The sequence below is a fragment of the Mustela lutreola genome, chromosome 2 (assembly GCF_030435805.1).
Source record: "Mustela lutreola isolate mMusLut2 chromosome 2, mMusLut2.pri, whole genome shotgun sequence".
In the NCBI taxonomy this organism is placed as follows: Eukaryota; Metazoa; Chordata; class Mammalia; order Carnivora; family Mustelidae; genus Mustela; species Mustela lutreola.
In genome coordinates, this window is record NC_081291.1 from 10,317,482 (window position 1) to 10,331,058 (window position 13,577).

Below are 13,577 nucleotides of genomic sequence, written 5' to 3' on the forward strand. Positions count from 1 at the left end.
TGTGTTTTAAAATTCTAGGGGTGCTGGGGTGGCTCAGTTGGTCAAGCATCTGCCTCTGGCTCAGGTGATATCTTTGGGTCCTGGAATCATGCCCATGTCAGGCTCCCTGCTCAGTGGGGAATCTGCTGCTCCTTCTTTCTCTGCCCCTCCCTCCCCCTGCTTGTGCTTTCTCTCTCAAAATCAAGTGCCCTCCGTAATGCCCATCACCCAGTTACCCCACCCCCCACCTTTCCTCTCCCCTCCAGCAATCCCCAGTTTGTTTCCTATAGATACAAATCTCTTATGGTTTGTCTCCCTCTCTGATTTTGTCTTGTTTTATTTTTGTCTCCCTTCCCTTATGATCCTGTTTTGTTTCTAAATTCCACATATGAGTGAAATTATATAATTATCTTTCTCTGATTGACTTATTTCCCTTAGCATAATACCCTCTATCTACCTCATTGCAAATGGCAAGATTTCATTTTTGATGGCTGGGTAATATTCTGTTACACACACACCCACCCATCCACACCCACCCACACACACCATCTTCTTTATCCATTCTTCTGTGAATATAAGGGCCCTTTCCATTTTTTGGCTTTTGTGGACATTGGTGCTTTAAACATTGGGGTGCAGGTGCCCCTTTGGGTCTCTGTATCCTTAGGGTAAATACCTAGTAGTGCAATTTCTGGGTCATAGGGTAGCTCTATTTTTAATTTTGGGGGAACCTCCATACTGTTTTCCAGAGTGGCTATACTAGCTTGCATTCCCACCAGCAGTCTACACTTGCATTCCCACCTTTGTCTTCAACCTTGTCAACATCTGTTCCCTGACTTCTTAATTTTTGCCATTCTGACTGGTGGGAGGTGGTATCTCATTGTGGTTTTGATTTGTATCTCCCTAATGCCAAGTGATGTAGAGCATTTTTTCATGTGTCTGTTGGCCATTTGATGTCTTCTTTAGAGAAACGTCTGTCCATGTCTTCTGTCCATTTCTTGACTCGATTGTTTGTTCTTTGGGTGTTAAGTTTGGTAATTCTTTATGGATTTTGGGTACTAGCCCTTTATCTGATAAGATGTTTGCAAATATCTTCTCCCATTCTGTCAGTTGTCTTTTGGTTTTGTTGACTGTTTCTTTCGGGCAAAAGCCTTTTATTTTGATGAAGTCCCAATAGTTCATTTTTATTTTTGTTTCCCTTGCCTTTGAAGATGTGTCTAGCAAGATGTTGCTGGGGCTGATGTCGAAGAGGTTATTACCTGTGTTCTCTAGAATTTTGATGGGTTCCTGTCTCATATTTATATCTTTCATCCACTTTGAGTTTATTTTTGTGCATGGTGTAAGAAAATGATACAGTTTCATTCTTCTGCATGTGGCTGTCCAATTTTCCCAACATCATTTGTTGAGGAGACTGTCTTTTTTTCCTGTTGGATATTCTTTCCTGCTTTGTCAAAGATTAGTTGACCATAGAGTTTAGGGTCCATCTGTGGGTTCTCTATTCTGTTCGATGGATCTATGTGTCTATTTTCTTGACAGTACCATGCTGTCTTGATGACCACAGCTTTGTGATACAGCTTGACTTCCAAAATTGTGATGCCTCCAGCTTTGGTTTTCTTTTCTTTCTTTTTTTTTTTTAATTAATTTATTTTCAGCATAACAGTATTCATTATTTTTTTGGTTTTCTTTTTCAAAATTTCTTTGGCTATTTGGAGTCTTTTCTGATCCCATACAAATTTTAGGATTGTTTGTCCCAGCTCTGTGAAAAATGTTGATAGTATTTTGATAGGGGTTACATTGAATGTGTAGATTTCTTTGGGTAGTGTGGACATTTTAACATTTTCTTCCAATCCGTGAGCATGGAATTTTTTCCCTTTCTTTGTGTCTTCCTCAATTTCTTTCATAAGTGTTCTGTGTTTTCAGAGTACAGACCCTTTGCATCTTTGGTTACGTTTATTCCTGGGTATCTTATGGTTTTTGGTGCAATTGTAAATGGGATTGATTCCTTAATTTCTTTTTCTTCTGTCTCATTGTTAGTCTAATGAAGTGTGACAGACTTCTGTGCTTTAATTTTATATCCTGCCACTTTGCTGAATGCCTTTATAGTAATTTTGGTGTGGAGTCTTTGGGTTTTCCACATAGAGTATCTTGTCGTATGTGGAGAGTGAGAATTTGATTTTTTCTTTTCTGATTTGGATGCCTTTTAATTCTTTTTGTTGTTGGATTGCTGAGGCTAGGACTTCCAGTACTATATTGAACAACAGTGGTGAGAGTGGATATCCCTGTCATGTTTCTGACCTTAGGGGAAAAATCTCTCAGTTTTTCTTCATTGAGGATATTCACTGTGCATTTTTTTGTATTGGGTTTTATGATATTGAGGTATGTTCGCTCTATTTCTACACTGTAGAGAGTTTTAATCAAGAAAGGATACGTATCGGGTGCCTGGGTGGCTCAGTGGGTTAAGCCGCTGCCTTCGGCTCAGGTCATGATCTCAGGGTCCTGGGATCGAGTCCCACATCGGGCTCTCTGCTCAGCAGGGAGCCTGCTTCCCTCTCTCTTTCTCTCTGCCAGCCTCTCTACCTACCTGTGATCTCTCTCTGTCAAATAAATAAATAAAATCTTAAAAAAAAAAAAAAGAAAGGATACGTATTTTTCAAATGCCTTTCCTGTATATATTGAGAGTATCATATGGTTCTTGTCCTTTCTTTTATTTGTGTGGTATATCACATTGATTGATATGGGAATGGAGAACCACCCTCGCAGTGCAAGGTGGTCCACTTGGTCATGGTAAATAATCCTTTTAATGTATTGTTAGATCCTATTGGCTAGGATCTTCGTGAATATTTTGGTATCCATGTTCATCAGGGGTATTGGTCTATAATTCTCCTCTTTGGTGGATTCTTTGCTCAGGTTTGGGGGTCAAGGTAATGCTGGTCTCATAGAAAGAGTTTGGAAGTTTTCCTTCCATTTCTGTTTTTTGAAACAGCTTCAGAAGAATAGGTATTGAAGGGCATCTTGGTTCTTTCCATAGTTTGGCGACCATGGCCATTGCTGCTATAAACATTGGGGTACAGATGGCCCTTCTTTTCACTCCATCTGTATCTTTGGGGTAAATACACAGGAGTGCAATTGCAGGGTCATAGGGAAGTTCTATTTTTAATTTCTTGAGGAATCTCCACACTGTTCTCCAAAGAGGCTGCACCAACTTGCATTCCCAACAACAGTGTAAGAGGGTTCCCCTTTCTCCACATCCTCTCCAACACATGTTGTTTCCTGTTTTGTTAATTTTGGCCATTCTAACTGGTGTAAGGTGATATCTCAATGTGGTTTTAATTTGAATCTCCCTGAGGGCTAGTGAAGATGAACATTTTTTCATGTGTCTGCTAGCCATTTGCATGTCTTGATTGGAGAAGTGTCTGTTCATATCTTCTGCCCATTGTTTGATATGTTTGCCTGTTTCATGTGTGTTGAGTTTGAGGAGTTCATTATAGATCCTGGATATCAACCTTTTGTCTGTACTGTCATTTGCAAATATCTTCTCCCATTCCGTGGGTTGCCTCTTTGTTTTCTTGACTGTTTCCTTTGCTGTGTAGAAGCTTTTGATTTTGATGAATGGATAAGGAAGATGTGGTCCATATACACTATGGAGTATTATGCCTCCATCAGAAAGCATGAATACCCAACTTTTGTAGCAACATGGATGGACTGGAAGAGATTATGCTGAGTGAAATAAGTCAAGCAGAGAGAGTCAATTATCATATGGTTCCACTTATTTTTGGAGCATAACAAATATCATGGAGAACAAGGGGTATTAGGAGAAGGGAGTTGGAGTAAATTGGAAGGGGAGGTGAATCATGAGAGACTATGGACTCTGAAAAACAATCTGAGGGGTTTGAAGTGGCGGGGGTGTGGGAGGGTGGGGTACCAGGTGGTGGGTATTATAGAGGGCACAGATTGCATGGAGCACTGGGTGTGGTGAAAAAATAATGAATACTGTTTTTCTGAAAATAAATTAATAAAAAAATTAAAAAAAGAAGAATAGGTATTCTTTAATGTGTAATAACATTAAATAATGTTAATAAGTATTCATGTTTGGCAGAAGGAAGCCATCTGATCCTGGACTCTAGTTTTGGGGGAGTATTTTGATTACTACGTCAATTTCTTGGCTGGGTATGGCTCTGTTTGGGTTTTCTATTTCTTCCTGTTTCAGTTTTAGTAGTTTTTATGTTCCTAGGAATGTATCCATTTTTTTCCAGATTGCCTTATTTGTTGGCAAATAGTTGCTCATAATATGTTCTCCCTCGTTCCTCCCTTTCTTCCTTCCTTCCTTCCTTTACTGTGTTATGTTAGTCACCATACATCATTAGTTTTTGATATAGTGTTCTGAGATTCATTGTTTACATATAATACCCATTGCTCCATGAAATATGTACTCTCCTTAATACCTACCACCAGGCTCATCCGTCCCCCCGCCCCCATCCCCTCTAAAATCCTCAGTTTGTTTCTTGGAGTCCACAGTCTCTCATGGTTCATTATAATTGTTTATATTTCTTTGGTGTTGGTTGTGATCTCAACTCTTTCATTCATGATTTTATTTATTTGAGTCCTCTCTCTTTTCTTTTTGATAAGTCTGGCCAGGGGTATATCAATCTTACTAAATCTTTAAAGAACCAGCTCCTAGTTCTGTTATTCTGTTCATCTGTTCTACTGTTCTTTTGATTTCTATTTCATTGATTTCTGCTCTAATCTTTATTATTCCTCTTCTCATGCTGTATTTATGTTTTTTATTGTATTTGTTTTTTTGCTGCTCTTTCTCCAGCTCCTTTAGGTGAAAGTTTAGTGTATTTGAGACTTTTCTTGTTTGTTGAGAAAGGTCTGGATTACTATATATTTCCCTTTTAGAATCGCCTTTGCTGCATCCTAAAGGTTCTGAACAGTTGTGTTTTCATTTTCATAAATTTTAAAAGTTCTTCTTTAATTTCCTGGTTGACCCATTCATTCTTTAGTAAGAGGCTCTTTAACCTCCATGTATTTGTGTTCCTACCAAATTTCCTCTTGTGATTGAGTTCAACTTTTAAAGCACTGCTGTCTGAGAATATATAAGGAGTAATCCCAGTCCTTTGGTGCTGGTTGAGAGGTGATTTGTGACCTGGTACATGATCTACTCCAGAGAATATACCATGTGCACTCAAGAAGAATGTGTATTCTGCTTTAGGATGAAGCCTTCTGAATATATCTGTGAAGTCCATTTGGTACAGTACATTGTTCAAAGCCTTTTTTGGTATTTTGTTTAGCAGATCTGTCCACTGCTGTGAGTGGGGTGTTAATATCCCTGATTATTCTTGTATTGTTACCAATGTATTTATTTAATTTTCTTATTAATTGGTTTATATAATTGGCTGCACCCAAGTTAGGGGTATAAATATTTACAATTGTTAGCTCTTCTTGTTGAATAGACCCTTTAATTATGATATAGTATCCTTGTTCATCTCTTATTACAGTCTTTAGTTTAAAATCTAGTTTTCTGATATAAGGATTGCTATCTCAGCTTTCATTTGATGTCCATTAGCATGATTAATGGTTCTCCACCCCCTCATTTTCAATCAGGAGGTGTTTTGAGTCTAAAGTGAGTATCTTGCAGATGGCATTTTTAAAAACATCCAATCTGATAGCCTGTGTCTTTTGATTGGGGCTTTTAGCTCATTTACATTCAGAGTAACTATTGAAAGATATGAATTTAATGCCATTGTAAAGTCCCTGTTTCTGTATATTGTATATTCTGTATATTGTCTTTGTTACTTTCTGGTCTTTGTTATTTTTGGGCTATCTATTCACTCAAAGTATCCTTTGGGCTGGTTTAGTTATCAAAAATTCTTTTGGTTTATGTTTGTCCTGGAAGCTTTTTATCTCTCCTATTTTGAATGACATCCTAGCTGGATAAGGCATTCTTGGCTGCATATTTTTTCTCATTTAGCACCCTGAATATATCATGCCAGTCTCTTCTGGCCTGCTAAATCTCTGTGGACATATCTGTTTCAGCCTTAGGTTTCTACCCTTGTAGGTTAAATGCCTCTTGTCTGAGCTCCTTTCAGGATTTTCTCTTTATCTCTGAAATTTTCAGCTTCACTATTTTGTGTGAACAGATCATCCCCATGTCATATAATAGTACAACTTGCAAATCTGAGATCCAAAAGAAAAAACATAAAAGAAAACCAAAACCGACAAAAAACAAAACAAAAACATTTACCAATCCTGAGCAACTAGGGGAAAGCGATTTCTTACATACAGAGGGAGGAACATCACAATAACATCAGATCTGTCCACAGAGACCTGGAAAGCCAGAAAGGGATGGCAAAACATATTCAGGGTACTAAATGAGAAGAACATGCAGCCAAGGATACTTAATTAAGTAAGGCTGTCATTCAGAATGGATGGAGAGACAAGGAAATTCCAAGACTGGCAGAGCCTGAAAGAATATGTGACCACCAAGTTGGCTTTCCAAGAAATATTAAGAGGGGGGTCTATGAAAGAGGGAAGACCCCAAGAATAATACAGACCAGAAATTTATGAGACAGTCTATAGAAACAGGGACTTCACAGACAACAAGATGGCACTAAATCATATCTTTCAATAGTCACTCTCAATGTGAATGGCCTAAATGCTCCCATGAATGGCACAGGGTTGCATATCAGATACATATGATCAGATCCATATGCTGTCTCTAAGAGACTAATTTTGAACCTAAAGATACATCCAAACTGAAAGTGATGGGATGGAGAGCCATATTTCATGCTAACAGTCCTCAAAAGAAAGCTGAGGTAGCAATTATCATAAAGACAAATTAGATTTTAAGCTAAAGACTGTAGCAAGAGATACAGAGGAACACTTAAAGGGTCTATCCAACAAGAAAAGCTAAAGATTTTAAATATCCATGCCCCCAACATGGAAGCAGCCAACTACATAAGCTAACTATTAACCAAAGTAGAGACATATTGATAATAATACATTAATAGTAGAAGACCTCAACACTCTACTCTCAGCAATAGACAGATCATCCAAGCAGAAAATCAACAAAGAAACAAGACCTTTGAATGACACACTGGACCAGAAGGACTTTGTAGATATATACAGAACATTCCACAGAATACTCATTCTATGAGTGTACATGGAAATTTCTCCAGAATAGACCACATACTGGATCACACATCAGGTCTCAACCAATACCAAAAGACCGAGATTATCTCCTGCTTATTTTCAGACCATCGTGCTTTAAAAGTGGAACTCAATCACAAGAAAAAAATACGGAAAGAATTCAAACACTTGGAAGCTAAAGACCATCCTACTAAAGAACGTTTGGGTCAACCAGGAAATTAGAGAACTTAAAAAATTCATCAAAACCAATGAGAATGAAAACACTTTGGTCCAAACCCTATAGGATATGGCAAAGGTGATCCTAAGGGGGAAATAAATAGCCATCCAAGCCTCACTCAAAAAAAGTTAGAATGGCCAAAATTAGCAAGACCGGAAACAACATGTGTTGGAGGGGATGTGGAGACAGGGGAACCCACTTACACTGTTGGTGGGAATGCAAGTTGGTGCAGCCTCTTTGGAGAACAGTGTGGAGATTCCTCAAGAAATTAAAAATAGAACTTTCCTATGACCCTGCCATTGCACTCCTGGGTATTTACCCCAAAGATACAGGTGGAGTGAAAAGAAGGGCCATCTGTACCCCAATGTTTATAGCAGCAATGGCCACGGTCGCCAAACTGTGGAAAGAACCAAGATGCCCTTCAACAGATGAATGGATAAGGAAGATGTGGTCCATATACACTATGGAGTATTATGTCTCCATCAGAAAGGATGAATACCCAACTTTTGTAGCAACATGGACGGGACTGGAAGAGATTATGCTGAGTGAAATAAGTCAAGCAGAGAGAGTTAATTATCATATGGTTTCACTTATTTGTGGAGCATAACAAATAGCATGGAGGACATGGGGAGTTAGAGAGGAGAAGGGAGTTGGGGGAAATTGGAAGGGGAGGTGAACCATGAGAGACTATGGACTCTGAAAAACAATATGGGGGTTTTGAAGGAGCAGGAGGTGGGAGGTCGGGGAACCAGGTGGTGGGTATTATAGAGGGCACGGATTGCATGGAGCACTGGGTGTGGTGCAAAAATAATGATACTGTTATGCTGAAAATAAAAAAAAAAGTAATGTGTAAGAGAAATAAATGCAACTGACTACTATTATACTAAAAAAAAAAAAAAGGTAGAAAAATACTGAATGCACAAGCTAACCCTACACCTAAAGGCACAGGAGAAAGAACAGAAAATAAAATCTAAACCAAGCAGGAGAAGAGAAATAATAAAGATTAGAGCAGAGATCAATGAATCAGAAACCAGAGAAAGAGTAGAGCAGATGAATGAATCTAGAAGCTGGTTCTTTGAAAGAATTAAAAAAAAAATTAAAAAATCAATAAACCTCTGGCCAGATTTATCCAAAAGAAAAGACAAAGGACCTAAATTAATAAAATTAAGAATGAAAGGGGAGAGATCATGACTAACACCAAGGAAATAGAAACAGTTATTAGAAATTATTACCAGCAACTATATGTGAGTAAATTAAGCAACCTGGAAGAAATGGATGTCTTCCTGGAAACTTATAAATTAACAAGACTGAAACAGGAAGAAATTTACAACCTGAATATAACCAGTAACAAAATTGAAGTGGTGATCAAAAACTTCCCCAAAAGCAAGAGTCTGGGGGCTGGGCAGATGGATTCCCAGGGGAATTCTGCCAAACCTTTTTTTTAAAATTTTAAAAATTTTTTAAAATTTACTTTCAGCATAACAGCATTCATTGTTTTTGTACCACACCCAGTGCTCCATGCAATCCGTGCCCTCTGTAATACCCACCACCTGGTTCCCCCAACCTCCCACACCCCCCACCACTTAAAACCCCTCAGATTGTTTTTCAGAGTCCATAGTTTCTCATGGTTCACCTCTGCCAAACATTTAAAGAATAAATAATTCCTATTCTCCTAAAGCTGTTTCAAAAAATAGAAACAGAAAGAAAACTTCCAAACTCATTCTATGAGGCCAGCATTACCTTGATCCCCAAAACCAGGCAAAGACACCATCAAAAAGGAGGATTACAGATTTACAGAATTGCATTACATTATATTAATTACAGAATTACAGAGAATTATAGTCCTGATGAATATGTATGCCAAAATTTTCAGGAAGATCTTAGCCAATAGGATCCAACAGTACATCAAAAGGATTATTCATCACTACCAGGCAGGATTTATTCCAGGGATGCAGGTGTGGTTCAACATTCACAAATAAATCAATATGATAGAACGCATTAATAAAAGAAAGACAAGAACCATATGATTCTTTCAATTGATGCAGAAAAAGCATTTGACAAAATACATCATTGTTTCCTGATTAAAACTAAATTAGTCAAGCAGAGAGAGTCAATTATCATATGGTTTCACTTATTTGTGGAGCACAACAAATTGCATGGAGGACATGGGGAGATAGAGAGGAGAAGGGAGTTTGGGGAAATTGGAAGGGAGGTGAACCATGAGAGACAATGGACTCTGAAAAACAATCTGAGCGTTTTGAAGGGGTGGGGGGTGGGAGGTCGGGGTACCAGGTGGTGGGTATTATAGAGGGCACGGATTGCATGGAGCACTGGGTGTGGTGAAAAAATAATGAATACTGTTATGTTGAAAATAGATAAAAAACTCTTCAGAGTATAGGGATAGTGGGAACATTCCCCAATTTTTTAAAAACCACCTATGAAAAGCCCACAGTGAGTAACATTCTCAATGGGGAAAGCTGAAAATTTTCCTTAAGATCAGGGACAAGGCAAGGATGCCCACTCTCGCCATTATTATTCAACATAGTACTAAATATCTTAGCATCAGCAGTCAGACAGCAAAAAGAAATAAAAGATATTCAAATTGACAAGAAGTCAAACTCTTTTTCTTCACAGATGACATGATACTTTATGTGTAAGACCCAAAAGACTCTACCCAAATTACTAGAACTCATACAACAATTCAGTAATGTGTCAGAATATAAAATCAATGCACAGAAATCAGTTGCTTTTCTATACACTAACAATGTAACTGTAGAATGAGAAATTAGGGAATCAATGCTATTTATAATAGCACCAAAACCATAAGTTACCTAGGAATAAACCTAACCAAAGAGGTTAAGGATCTCTACTCTAGAAACTACAGAACATTTCTGAAAGAAATTGAAGAAGACACAAAAAGATGAAAAAACATTCCATACTCTTGGATTGGAAAAATAAACATTGTTAAAATGTTTATGCTGGCCAGAGCAATCTATAATTTTAATGCCATCCCAGTCAAAATACCAATGGCATTTTTCAAAGTGCTGGAACAAACAATCCTAAAATTTGTATGGGAACAGAAAAGACCCTGAGTCACCAAGGAAATGAAAAAGAAAAAAAAAAAAAAACAGGGGGCATCATGTTGCCTGATTTCATGGCATATTTCAAAGCTGTGATCACCAAGACAGAATGGTATTGGCACAAAAACTGACACATAGATCAATGGAACAGGATAGAGGGCCCATATATGCACCCTTAACTCTATGGTCAATTAATCTTTGACACAGCAGGAAAAAATATCTGGTGGGAAAAAGTCCCTCAATAAATGGTGCTGGGAAAATTGGACAGCTATATACAGAAGAATGAAGTTGGACCATTCTCTTACATCATACACAAAAATAAACTCTAACTGGATGAAAGATAAGAATCCATCAAAATCATAGAAGATTTTAATCAGTAACGTCTTTGACATCAGCCACAGCAACTTCTTTTGAGACATGTCTCCAAAGGCAAGGCAAAAAAGGGAAAATGAACTTTTGGCACTTCTTCAAGATAAAAAGCTTCTGCACAGCAAAGGAAACAGTCAACAAAAGTAGAGGCAACACACAGAATGGGAGAAGATATTTGCAAATGACACTATAGACAAAGGGCTGATATCCAATATGTATAAAGAACTTCTTAAAGTCAACATGCAAAAACCAAATAATCAAGCCAAAAAATGGGCAGAAGACATGAAAAGACACTTCTCCAAAGAAGACATATGAATGGCTAACAGACACATGAAAAAATGTTCAACATCATTAGCCATCAGGGAAATTCAATGCAAAACCACATGAGATAACACCTTACATCAGTTAGAATGGCAAAAATTAACAAGGCAGGAAATAATGAGTGTTGGAGAGGATATGGAGATAGGGGAACCCTCTTACATTGTTGGTGGGAATGCAAGTTCATACAGCCACTTTGGAGAACAGTGTGGAGGTTCCTCAAAAAATTAAAAATAGAGCTACCCTATATCCCAGCAATTGCATTACTGGGTATTTGCCCCAAAGATACAGATGTAGTGAAAAGAAGTGTATTGAGGGGCTGCATGCACCCAAATGTTCATAGCAGCAATGTCCACAATAACCAATCTGTGGAAGGAGCTGTGATGCCCTTGAGCAGATGAATGGATAAAAAAGATATGGTTCATATATACAATAGTATCTTACTCAGCTATCAGAAAGGATGAATACCCACCATTTGCATTGACATGAATGGAGCTGGAGGGGATATTCTAAGTGAAATAAGTCAAATAGAGAAAGACAATTATCATATGGCTTCACAAATATGTGGAACATAAGCAATAATGGAGGACATTTGAAGAAGGAAGGGAAAACTGAAGGGGGGGAATCAGAGGGGGAGATGAACTATGAGACTATAGATTCTGGGCAAAAATCTGAGGATTTCAGGAGGGTGGTTGGGGGATAGGTTAGCCTGGTGATGGGTATTAAGGAGGACAGGTGTTGTAATGGACATTGGTGTTATAGGCAAATAATGAATAATGGAGCACTACATTAAAAACTAAAGATATACGGTATGGTGACTAACAACATAAAAAAAAAAGAAGTTGAACAGAACACAAGAATAAAATAGATCCTGGGAATATTTTGGTTTGTTTGTTAGAGGAAACCAGATACCAAAATTGGAAAGAAAGAAATATATTGAATACAATGAAAAGAAAAAAATGCAAAAATATATATAACATAAACGTAAAAAAATAAAAATTGAAAAAGTCTTAAGAATTGATAAAATATAAGAAATTAGCTGAAAAGGGAAAAAAAGTGAAACTGAAAGAATAAAGAATAAGAAGAAAAAACTATAAATGTTATATACTGCTTTCCCTGAGAGCTGCAGTTTTGTATCTATGATCAGTAAATTTGGTTCTAGCTGGTTGTTCCTGCGTGTTTTCTGGGGGAGGGGCCTGTTGGGGTGACTCAGGGATCTTTGCCTATGCGGAATTGCACCCACCTTGCCAGGGGCTGGCTCAGTGTAAGTGGCTCTGGATTAGAGTATGTTGTGCTGTTTTGTTCCCTGAAAGCTTTTGCACTGATTGGGGGGATGAAAATGGCGGCGCCCATCTCCATCATGGTAAACGAAAGGTCGCAGCCCCACCCCTCAGTGCATCCTCACAGAAAAGTAGTCAGTCACTCTCTCTTGTTTCCCTGGTTTCCATCCCAACTATGTGTTCACCCAGTCTGTGACTGAGCATTTCTATCTCAGGCAGGAGACCCTGTTGTGAGTTTCCAAACTTTATGGACTCCTGTGGCTCACACCCATGTAGCCTGGGGGAATGGGGAGTTCTCACTGTGGTTCTGCTCTTGCTGGGCTGGAGAATGGTCACCTAACTGAGCTGGGGTTTCCGGTTTATGGCAACACCACTGTTTGCAGCCAACTTTCCTGCTCTAGTGCCTGGGAACTCTGCTGCTCTAGAGCACCCCCATTCTTTCTGTGACCCTGGGGATCCTGAAACCATGCTGTCACACTTGGGACCACTGCTTCGCCACCTGAGCACCTTTCAGACAGGGACATCCCCTACCAGAGAAGACACCCAAAATAAATAAATAAAATAATAAATTCTGGTTTTGTGCTTTGCCACTTTTAATACTTTGCAGTATCCTCCTTAAGCATGCTCTCCCTCCACATGGTATCCTCTGGTATACTGCCTCAGATTCATGTTTCTGCACCTCCTACCTTACAAACAGTGACCACTTTTGTATTTGTAGAATTGCAGCAATTCTCATCTCAGCTCTCTGGTTGATTGCACAGGTATTCAGAATGATTTGATAATTCTCTAGCTGAATTCCAGGGATGAGACAAAATTAGGATTCCCTACTCTTCCACCATCTTAACTCCTCCTGTTTAATTTTAGCTGTTAGTGGATGTGTAAGTGGTTTCTTGTGTTTTAATTTGCATTTGTATGTGTGTGTGTTTCTGTGTGTATATGTGAATAATGATGTATTAGATGGTTGTCACAATAATTCCTCCTATCCCTCAATGTACATCTCTTTTCAATGTGACTTTGCTGATCCTCCTACCAAAAGGTAGGATTTATTTCTATACATATTGAAGATGATCTTGATTGTGTGACTTTCTTTGGCTAATGGAACATTATCAAACATGGTGGCTTGAAAAACACACACTGGGGTTTGCCTTATTTTAGTTATGGCTAGAGTTTTTTTTTTTTTTAAAGATT

The 13,577-nt window shown here is 38.3% G+C and overlaps 1 protein-coding gene across 3 annotated transcripts in view; it reads right to left on the reverse strand.

The window, feature by feature from the left end:
- LOC131823656 (endogenous retrovirus group K member 13-1 Env polyprotein-like) overlaps nt 1-13,577 on the reverse strand; it is a 36,118-nt gene that overhangs the window by 9,538 nt on the left and 13,003 nt on the right. The gene's annotated exons all lie outside the window — the stretch shown is intronic.